Consider the following 12088-nt stretch of genomic DNA (forward strand, 5'->3'; position numbering starts at 1 on the left):
GATTGCTGGGTCATATGGCAGTTCTATTTCCAGTTTTTGAAGGAATCTCCACACTGTTCTTCATAGTGGCTGTACTAGTTTGCATTCCCACCAACAGTGTAAGAGGGTTCCCTTTTCTCCACACCCTCTCCAGCATTTATTGCTTGTAGACTTTTGGATAGCGGCCATCCTGACTGGCCTGTAATAGTACCTCATTGCGGTTTTGATTTGCATTTCTCTGATAATGAGTGGTGTTGAGCATCTTTTCATGTGTTTGTTAGCCATCTGTATGTCTTCTTTGGAGAAATGTCTGTTTAGTTCTTTGGCCCATTTTTTGATTAGGTCATTTATTTTTCTGGAATTGAGCTTCAGGTGTTGCTTGTATATTTTTGAGATTAATCCTTTGTCTGTTGCTTCATTTGCTATTATTTTCTCCCAATCTGAGGGCTGTCATTTCACCTTGCTTATAGTTTCCTTTGTTGTGCAAAAGCTTTTAAGTTTAATTAGGTCCCATTTGCTTTTATTTCCAATATTCTGGGAGGTGGGTCATAGAGGATCCTGCTGTGATTTATGTCAGAGATTGTTTTGCCTATGTTCTCCTCCAGGAGTTTTGTAGTTTCTGGTCTTAGATTTAGATCTTTAATCCATTTTGAGTTTATTTTTGTGTATGGTGTTAGAAAGTGTTCTAGTTTCATTCTTTTACAAGTGGTTGACCAGTTTCCCAGCACCACTTGTTAAACAGGTTGTCTTTTTTTCCACTGTATATCCTTGCCTGCTTTTCCGAAGATAAGGTGTCGATAGGTTTGTGGCTTTATCTCTGGGCTTTCTATTCTGTTCCATTGATCTATATTTCTGTGTTTGTGCCTGTACCATACTCTCTTGGTGACTGTGGCTTTGTAGTATAGTCTGAAGTCAGGCAGATTGATTCCTCCAGTTCCATTCTTCTTTCTCAAGATTACTTTGGCTATTCAAGGTTTTTTGTATTTCCATACAAATTGTGAAATTATTTGTTCTAGTTCTGTGAAGAATACCGTTGGTACCTTGATAGGGATTGCATTGAATCTATAGATTGCTTTGGGTAGTATAGTCATTTTGACAATATTGATTCTTCCAATCCATAACATGGTATATTTCTCCATCTGTTTGTGTCCTCTTTGATTTCTTTCATCAGTGTTTAATAGTTTTCTATTTATAGATCTTTTGTTTCTTTAGATAGATATACTCCTAAGTATTTTATTCTTTTTGTTGCAATGGTGAATGGTATTGTTTCCTTAATTCCTCTTTCTGTTTTCTCATTGTTAGTGTATAGGAATGCAAGGGATTTCTGTGTGTTAATTTTATATCCTGCAACTTTACTATATTCATGGATTAGCTCTAGTAATTTTCTGGTAGAGTCTTTAGGGTTTTCTATGTAGAGGATCATGTCATCTGCAAACAGTTAGAGTTTAACTTCTTCTTTTCCTATCTGGATTCCTTTAATTTCTTTTTCTGCTCTGATTGCTGTGGCCAACACTACCAAAACTATGTTGAATAGTAGTGGTGAGAGTGGGCACCCTTGTCTTGTTCCTGATTTCAGGGGAAATGCTTTCAATTTTTCACCATTGAGGGTAATGCTTGCTGTGGGTTTGTCATATACAGCTTTTATTATGTTGAGGTATGTTCCTTCTATCCCTGCTTTCTGAAGGGTTCTAATCTTAAATGGATGTTGAATTTTGTCAAAGGCTTTCTCTGCATCTATTGAGATAATCATATGGTTTTTATCTTTCAATTTGTTAATGTGGTGTATTACACTGATTGATTTGCGGATATTAAAGAATCCTTGCCATATGGCAAGGGTGGGATGTTTTGAGAGAACAGAATCAAAACATGTATATTATCTATAGTGAAATAGATCACCAGCCCAGGTTGGATGCATTAGACAAGTGCTCGGGCCTGGTGCACTGAGAAGACTCATAGGGATTGGGTAGAGAGGGAGGTGGGAGGGGGGATCGGGATGGGGAATACATGTAAATCCATGGCTGATTCATGTCAATGTATGACAAAACCCACTACAATATTGTAAAGTAGTTAGCCTCCAACTAATAAAAATAAATGAAAAAAAATAAAGAATCCTTGCATTCCTGGGATAAAGCCCACTTGATCATGATGTATGTTTTTTTTTAATATGTTGATGGATTCTGTTTGCTAGAATTTTGTTAAGGATTTTTGCATCTATGTTCATCAGTGATATTGGCCTGTAGTTTTTTTGTTTGTTTGTTTTTTTGTTTTTGTGGCATATTTGTCTGGTTTTGGAATTAGGGTGATGGTGGCCTCATAGAATGAGTTTGGAAGGTTACTTTCTTCTGCAATTTTCTGGAAGAATTTGAGTAAGATAGGTGTTAGCTCTTCTCTAAATTGTTGATAGAATTCAGCTGTGATGCCATCTGGTCCTGGGCTTTTGTTTGCTGGAAGATTTCTGATTACAGTTTTGATTCCCTTGCTTGTGATGGGTCTGTTAAGATCTTCTATTTCTTCCTGGTTCAGTTTTGGAAAGTTATACTTTTCTAAGAATTTGTCCATTTCTTTCAAGTTGTGCATTGTATTGGCATAGAGCTGCTGGTAGTAGACTGTTATGAATATCCTTTGTATTTCAGTGTTGTCTGTTGTGATCTCTCCATTTTCATTTATAATTTTGTTAATTTGGTTCTTCACCCTTTGTTTCTTAATGAGTCTTGCTAACGATTTGTCAATTTTGCTTATTTTTTTCAAAAAACCAGCTTTTAGCTTTGTTGATTTTTGCTATGGTCTCTTTAGTTTCTTTTGCATTTATTTCTGCCCTAAATTTTAAGATTTGTTTCCTTCTACTAACCCTGGGGTTCTTCATTTCTTCCTTCTCTAGTTGCTTTAGGTGTAGAGTTAGGTTATTTATTTGACTTTTTTCTTGTTTCTTGAGGTAAGCCTGTAATGTTATGAACTTTCCCCTTAGCACTGCTTTTACAGTGTCCCTTGGGTTTTGGGTTGTTGTGTTTTCATTTTCATTCGTTTCTATGCATATTTTTATTTCTTTTTTGATTTGTTTTTAAACACACTTATTAAAAACTTTCAGGAACTTTGGCTTCTTAGGGCATGAGCCACCCATCTCATGGTGGCTTTAACAAACCTTTTCCTGTTCCAAACACTAACGTTTAGGTTTGATGGACCTCATTCTGTGTCAGGCACATGGACTTGCGATTTCAGTAACAACAGTATTGTCTAAGGACAGACTTTGCCTCTCTTAAACAACAGCAGAGACTGGCCAAGTGCTCACAATTATCCATAAGATACCCGCTGACTTGACTTGACTAAACTTTAGCCAAGCTTCTCTCCTCTGAACTTCAGCTTTCCCCCAAGCTTGAGCAAGCCCTAAGATGCAAACATTTCTGTCTCCCTTAACAGCTCATTCTGAGAATCAGCTCACTGCAGAGAGAAACATTTCCTGTTAAACTGCTCCATCATGCAGTCTGCTCAACTATCCCCACAACTTGTCCTTCCATGTTAAAGAGACATGTTTTTCTGCTCTAGTTTGAGACATGTGAGGAAGTCTGGTCAAAGCAGTCTCCCTATTGCAATCAGTTCAGTTCAATGGCTCAGCTGTTTCTGACTCTCTGAGAACCTTTGACTGGAGCACCTCAGTCTTCACTGTCCATCACCAACTCCCAGAGCTTACTTAAACTCAAGCTCATCAAGTCAGTTATGCCATCCAACCATCTTATCCTCTGTCATCCTCTTCTCCTCTGGCTTTCAAACTTTCCCTGCATCAGGGTTTTTTCCAATGAGTCAGTTCTTTGCCTCAGATGGCCAGAGTATTGGAACTTCAGCATCAGTCCTGCCAATGGGTATTCAGGACTGATTTCCTCTAGGATTGACTGCTTTGATGTCCTTGCAGTCCAAGGGACTCTCAAGAGTCTTCACCAACACCACAGTTCAAAAGAATCAATTCTTCAGTGCTCAGCTTTCTTTATGGTCCAACTCTAACATCCATACATGACTATATGGAAAATTTAGCTTTGACCTACAGACATTTGTCAGTAAAGTAATGTCTTTGCTTTTTAATATGCTGTCTAGTTTGGTCACAGCTTTTCTTCCAAGGATCAAGTGTCTTTTAATTTCATGGCTGCAGTGATTTCAGAGCCCAAGAAAATAAAGTCTGTCACTGTTTCCATTGTTTCCCCATCTATTTGCCATGAAGTGATGGGACCAGATGCAATGACCTTCGTTTTTTGAATGTTGAATTAAGCTAGCTTTTTTCACTCTTCCTTTTCACCCTCATCAAGAAGCTCTTTAGTTCCTCTTTGCTGTCTGTCTTAAGGGTGGTGTCGTCTGCATATCTGAGGTTATTGATATTTTTCCCAGCAATCTTCCAGCTTGTGCTTCATCCAGTCTTGCATTTCTCATGATGTACTCTGCATAAGTTAAATAAGCAGGATGACAATATACAGCCTTACGATACTCCTTTCCCAGCTTGGAACCAGTCTGATGTTTCATATCCAGTTCTAACTATTGCTGCTTGCCCTACATACAGAGTTCTCAGGAGGCAGGTAAGAGGGTCTGGTATTCCCATCTCTTTAAGGATTTTCCACAATTTATTGTGCTCCACACAGGAAAATGCTTAAGCATAGTCAGTGAAGCAGATGCTTTTCTGGAATTGTCTTGCTTTTTCTATGATCCAATGGATGCTGTCCATTTGATCTCTTGTTCCTTTGCCTTTTCTTCATCAAGCTTGAACATCTGGAAACTCTTGGTTCAGGTATTGTTGAAGCCTAGCTTGGAGAATTCTCAGGATTTTTTAGGTAGCGTGTAAGATGACTATCCCCATAGTCATTTCAAATCAAGTTCCTTCTTACATTAGTCTGGATTTGTTTTATTTAATTATAAAAATGGACATAAATTCTTTGGTGTAACATTTATTTCCCACTTCACAGGTATTAATTAAGCCCCTGCACTGTTTCAGGCACTGTTGTGGGTGCAAGGCGCACATCGGGAGCCAATACACAGGACCCTGGTCTCATGGGGCTTACATTCTAGTCAGTGAAGATGGAAGGTTAATATTAACCACAAATAGTGAATTATACAGTATAGAGAGAACCTTATGAGTTATGAGAAATGGGGAGTTTTTCCTCCCCAGAAGATAATGATGGAAGGCCTTATGAATCCAGGACATTTGAGCAAAGACTTAATTAAAGACATGAGGGACTGACCTTGGGTTATCTTTGGGAAATAATTTTAGGGAGAGGAAATATCCAGAGCAAAAGACCCCAATTGCTATTGTCTGTGTCCTTCCAATAAAACAAGGAGGCTGGTGTAAGTGGGACCAGGTGAGTGAGGTCGAGACTAGAAAGTGATGAGCTGCTGGTGTGAGAGAACAGGGCAGGAAAAGGGGGAATGTAATATTAAACTTATCTTTCCATTTATATAATGAGTTGGTTCATAGTACACAAACCACACTGGGCTGTGGTGGTAAAGAAGAGAGGCATTTGTCATAGTCTGATGGCAAGGAGGTGGGGGAAGGGTACTTTTAAGTAAAAACACCCGAGATGAATCCTGAACCACCTAAAGTAGATAGATCACCAAGTGGAAAGTTTCCCCGACAGTGTGGGAGAACCTGCAAAGGCACTGAGATCCAAGAAAGCTGGTTATTCATGCCTTGGATATGACTGGCATCTGAGTTATGATGGGGAAATTGTGAAGAAACATGGCCTTGTAGGTAGAGAGAAGAATTTGAAGGGACACCTGGGCATATGTTAATTTAATGTGTGGGTTACCCTGCTTCGAAAGAACATTACTAATGTTTTCTAATTGTAAATATATACTGGAGGCAAGGCAATATGGAAATGCAAAATGAAGTATAAATATGAAATTAGAGAACACCAATAGTTTGTCAATAGAAATATATACTGTTAATATTCTGTCTTTGTTGTTCTACCTAAATACTTATAACATATATATGGTATATAGTGCTAAAATATATATAATACACATATATTTGGATGAGCAGATATAAGTCAGTAATTTATACATACTGAATCAAACTATATACTATATTGTAGCCGTCCTTTTCTATAAAATATGCTGGGAGAATTTTTCCATCTTAACGAACATGTATCTGCCATTATTTCTAAGGATTACTAGAGTGTTCAAATACTTACTTATCCCATACTTCATGCTAGTGCTATGAAGACATGAACCACATGTGTCTTTTTCACTGGTTACTTCCATATATTTTCTATTGTAAATAAGGCTGTAATAAACATTGGAGTTCATGTATCTGTTCAAATTAGTGTTCATTTTCTTCTGATATGTACCAAGGATTGAAATTGCTGGGTCCCATGGGAGTTCTTCTTTTAGATTTTTGAGAAATTTCCATGATTTTTTCCATAGTGACTGCACAAATTTACATTCCCACCAATTATGTATAAGGGCTTCCTTTTCTCCACATCCTTGCCAACATTTGTTATTTTCAGACATTTTGATTTAATGATAGCCATTCTGACGGCTGTGAGGTGAATCTCCTTGTGATTTTGATTTCCATTTCTCTGATGTTTAGTGATGTCCAGTAAATTTTCATGTGCCTGTTAGTCACCTGCATATGTTTTTTGGAGAAATTCAGATCTTCCCATCATTTAGTTTTGTTGTTGTTGTTGTTGTTGTTTGTTTTTTTTAATATTGAGTCATATGTTTATATATTTTGTATGTTGACCCCTTATTGTCATATCATTTGCAAATATTTACTCCCATTCAGTAGATTGTCTTTTCATTGTGTCCATGTTTTTGTTTCCTGTGTAAAAACTTTAAGTTGAAACAGTGGAAAGAGTGGCTGACTTTATTTTTGGGGGCTCCAAAATCACTGCAGATGATGATTGCAGCCATGAAATTAAAAGATGCTTACTCCTTGGAAGGAAATTTATGACCAACCTAGATAGCATATTAAAAAGCAGAGACATCACTTTGCCAACAAAGGTCCATCTAGTCAAGGTTATGGTTTCTCCAGTGGTCATGTATGGATGTGAAATTTGGACTGTGAAGAAAACTGAGCACTGAACAATTGATGCTTTTGAACTGTGGTGTTGGCGAAGACTCTTGAGAGTCCCTTGGACTGCCAGGAAATCTGATTACAGTGGCTAGGACTTCCACTATTTTAGAAATGACAAGAGTGGGCATCATTGCCTTGTTCCTGATTTTAGAGGAAAAGCTTTCAGCTTTTTGCCACTGAATATGATATTAGTTGTGTTTGTCATAAATGACCTTTATTATGTTCAGATATATTCCCTCCATATCAATTATGATAAGATTTTGTAAAGAATGAATATTGAATTTTGCCAAATGGTTTCACTGCATCTATTTAGAAAATCATGTAAATTTGTCCTTCTCTTTCCTAATGTGGTGTACCACATTGACTGATTTGCAGATATTGAACCATCCTTGTACCCCTGGAATAAGTCCAACTTGATCATGGTGTATGATGGTTTCAATGTGTTGTTGAATTTGGTTCTATGATATTTTGTTAAGAATTTTATCATCTATATTCAGCAGAAATATTAGCATTTAATTTTCTTTTTTGTGTGGTATATTTGTCTGGTTTTGGTGTCAGGATAATGGTGGCTCTGTAGAATTAATTTGGAGGTACTCCATCTTCTCAGTTTTTTGGAATATTTTGAGATGGTTGGATATAAGCTATTCTTTATATGCTTGGCAAAATTCTGCTGTGAAGCTGTGTGGTCCTGACCTTTATTTGGCTAAGTGATTTTTTAATATAAGTTCAATTTCATTGCTAGTGATTCATCGTTTCAGATTATACACTTCTTCCTGTTTCAGTATTGGAATATCGTGTGTTCCAAGAGAGTTCTCAGTTTCTTCTAGGTTGTCCAATTTGTTGGACAAAATAAATAAATAAATGCTATAACTATTTATAGTATTCTCTTATGACTATTTTCATATTGCTGTGATATTGTTAGTAATCTATCCTTTGCATTTATTATTTTGCTTAGTTCAGTCATCTCTCTTTTATTTTATGTTAACCTTGTCTAAGGACTTATCTTTTCAAAAAGATATCTCTCCATTTCGTTGATCTTTTTACTTTAGGGAAGGGTGAGTCTCTATTTCATTATTGTCCCCTCTGATCTTTATTATTGCCTTAATTCTGAGAATTTGGTGCTCCGTTTATTTTTCCTTTTTTAATTTATTTACATGTTAGGTTAGGCTGTTTATTTACAGCATCAGACTTTACTTCCATCCCCACTCACATCCACAACTGGGTGTTGTTTGTGCTTTGGCTCAATCTCTTCATTCTTTTTGGAGTTATTTCTCCATTGATCTCCAGTAGCATATTGGTCACCTGCTGACCAGGGGAGTTCATCTTGCAGTGTCCTATCTTTTTGCCTTTTCATACTGTTCATGGGGTTCTCAAGGAAATAATACTGAAGTGGTTTGCCATTCTCTTCTCCAGTGGACCATGTTTTGTCAGAGCTCTCCATCATGGCCCATCCACCTTGGGTGGCCCTACATGGCATGGCTCATAGTTTCATGTTTGACAAGGCTGTGGTCCATGTGATCAGATTGGTTAGTTTTGTGCAAGTGTGACTTTCATTCTATCTGCCCTCTGATGGAGAAGTATAAGAAGCTTATGGAAGCTTCCTGATTGGAGAGACTCACTGAGGGGGAACCTGGCTCTTGTTCTGATGGGTGGGCCATGCTCAATAAATCTTTAATCCAATTTTCTGCTGAAGGGTGAGGCTATGTTCCCTCCTTGTTATTTGACCTGAGGCCAATGTATCCTAGAGGTCATGAAGATAATGGCAAGCTCCTTCTAAAGGTCCCATGAAGGCACTGCTACACTCAGTGTCCCCAACCTTGCTGCAGGCAACAGCAGAACCACACCTCCGCCAGAGACTCTTGGACACTCACGAGCAAGATTGGGTCAATCTCTTTTGGGGTCACTGCTCCTTTCTCCTGGGCCCTGGTGCACACAAGATTCTGTTTGTGTCCTTCAACAGTCTGTTTCCCCAGTCCTATGTAAGTTCTGGTGGCTCTACGGTGGGGTTAATGGACCTACTTGATAAAGGACAGAAATGTTATCGACCTAACAGAAGCAGAAGATATTAAGAAGAGGTGGCAAGAATACAGAGAAGAACTGTAAAAAAAAAAAAAAAAAAAAAAAAAAAAAAGATCTTCACAATCTAGATAAACACGAAGGTGTGATCACTCACCTAGAGCCAGACATCCTGAAATGTGAAGTCAAGTGGGCCTTAGAAAGCATCACTACGAGCAAAGCTAGTGGAGCTGATGGAATTCCAGCTGAGCTATTTCAAATCCTGAAAGATGATGCTGAGAAAGTGCTGCACTCAATATGCCAGCAAATTTGGAAAACTCAGCAGTGGCCACAGGACTGGAAAAGGTCAGTTTTCATTCCAATCCCAAAGAAAGGCAATCTCAAAGCATGCTCAAACTACTACACAGTTGCACTCATCTCACATGCTAGTAAAGTAATGCTCAAAATTCTGCAAGGCAGGCTTCAGCAATATGTGAACCGTGAACTTCCAGATGTGCAAGCTGGTTTTAGAAAAGACAGAGGAACCAGAGATCAAATGGCCAACATTCACTGGGTCATTGAAAAAGCAAGAGAGTTTCAGAAAAACATCTATTTCTGCTTTGTTGATTATGCCAAAGCATTTGACTATGTGGATCACAATAAAGTGTGGAAAATTCTGAAAGAGATGGGAATACCAAACCACCTGACCCACCTCTTGAGAAACCTGTATGCAGGTCAGGAAGCAACAGTTAGAACTGGACAACAGACTGGTTCCAAATAGGAAAAGGAGTATGTCAAGGCTGTATATTGTCACCCTGCTTATTTAGCTTATATGCAGAGTACCTCATGAGAAATGCTGGGCTGGAAGAAGCACAAGCTGGAATCAAGATTGTTGGGAGAAATATCAATAACCTCAGATATGTAGATGACACCACCCTTATGGCAGAAAGTGAAGAGGAACTAAAGAACCTCTTGATGGAAGAGAAAGAGGAGAGTGAAAAAGTTGGCTTAAAGCTCAACATTCAGAAAACTAGGATCATGGCATCTGGTCCCATCACCTCATGGGAAATAGATGGGTAAACAGTGGAAACAGTGTCAGACTTTATTTTTCTGGTCTTCAAAATCACTGCAGATGGTGATTGCTGCCATGAAATTATAAGATGCTTACTCCTTGGAAGGAAAGTTATGACTAATCTAGATAACATATTAAAAAGCAGAGAAATTACTTTGCTAACAAAGGTCCGTGTAGTCAAGGCTATGGTTTTTCCAGTGGTCATGTATGGATGTGAGAGTTGGACTGTGAAGAAAGCTGAGTGCCGAAAAATTGATGCTTTTGAACTGTGGTGTTGGAGAAGACTCTGGAGAGTCCCTTGGACTTCAAGGAGATCTGACCAGTCCATCTTAAATGAGATCAGTCCTGGGTGTTCATTGGAAGGACTGATGCTGAAGCTGAAACTCCAATCCTTTAGCCACCTCATGTGAAGAGTTGACTCATTGGAAAAGACCCTGATGCTGGGAAGGATTGGGGGCAGGAGTAGAAGGGGATGACAGAGGATGAGATGGCTGGATGGCATCACTGACTTGATGGGTATGAGTTTGAGGAAACTCCGGGAGTTGGTTTTGGACAGGGAGGCCTGGTGTGCTGCGATTTATGGGGTCGCATAGAATCGGACACGACTAAGCCACTGAACTGAACTGAACTGAACTCCAAGAGGGCTTATACCATACCCAGGTCTACAGCACCAAGAACCCCTGCCCCCAAAGCAGTCCCCTGCTGACCTGTTCCTCCTCAGGAGACATTGGAGCACGGTTCTGTCTAAGTCTCTGTGGAGTGTCTGCATCCTGGTGCGCACAAGGTATGGTTGAGCCCTCTGAGCATCTCTGGCAGATATGGTTTGTTTCTAAATGCAATCTCACTTCTCCTACAGTCTTGCTGGTGCTTCTCCTTTACCCTTGGACAAAGGGTATTTCCTCAAAGTCACTTCAGCACTGTGCACGCCCCTCCAGCACCACTCAGGCACTGTTCCAGAGTTTGCTGTCTTGCTGGGTATTCTCTGTCCTTGGAAATGTGGTATCTCCTCATACTCGTTCTGGCACCACGCAAGTAAAGTCCAATGCTGTAAGAGCAATAATGCATAGGAACCTGGAATGTTAGGTCCATGAATCAAGGCAAACTAGAAGTGGTCAAACAGGAGATGGCAAGAGTGAATATTGACATTTTAGGAATTACCAAACTAAAATGAACTGGATTGGGTGAATTTAACTCAGATGACCATTATATCTATTACAGTGGGCAAGAATCCCTTAGAAGAAATGGAGTAGCCATCATAGTCAACAAAAGAGTCCAAAATGGAGTCCTTGGATGCAATCTCAAAAATGATAGAATGAACTCTGTTCGTGGGCAAGGCAAACCATTCAATATCACAGTAATCTAAGTCTATGCCCTGACTGGTATGCTGAAGAAGTTCAAGTTGAACAGTTCTATGAAGACGTATAAGTCTTTCTAGAACTAACACAGAAGAAAAGATGTCTTTTTCTTTATAGGGGACTGGAATGCAAAAGTAGGAAGTCAAGAAATAGCTGGAGTAACAGGCAAATTTGGCCTTGGAGTACAGTATGAAGCAGGGCAAAGGCTAACATAATTTTGCCAAAAGAACACACTGATCATTGCAAACACCATCTTACCACAACACAAGAGAAGACTCTACGCATGGACATCACCAGATGGTCAATACCAAAATATGTTTGATTATATTCTTTGCAGCCAAAGATGGAGAAGCTCTATACAGTCAGCAAAAACAAGACCAGGAGCTGACTGTGGCTTAGATCATGAATGCCTTATTGCCAAATTCAGACTTAAAATGAAGGAAGTAGGGAAAACCACTAGACCATTCAGTTATGACCTAAATAAAATTCTTCACAATTATACAGTGGAAGGGAGAAATAGATTTAAGGGACTAGATCTGATAGACAGAGTGCCTGAAGAACAATGGATGGAGGTTCCTGACATTGTACAGGAGGCAGGGATCAAGCCCATCCCCAATAAAAAGAAATGCAAAAACCAAA

The sequence above is a fragment of the Dama dama genome, chromosome X (assembly GCF_033118175.1).
Source record: "Dama dama isolate Ldn47 chromosome X, ASM3311817v1, whole genome shotgun sequence".
NCBI lineage: Eukaryota > Metazoa > Chordata > Mammalia > Artiodactyla > Cervidae > Dama > Dama dama.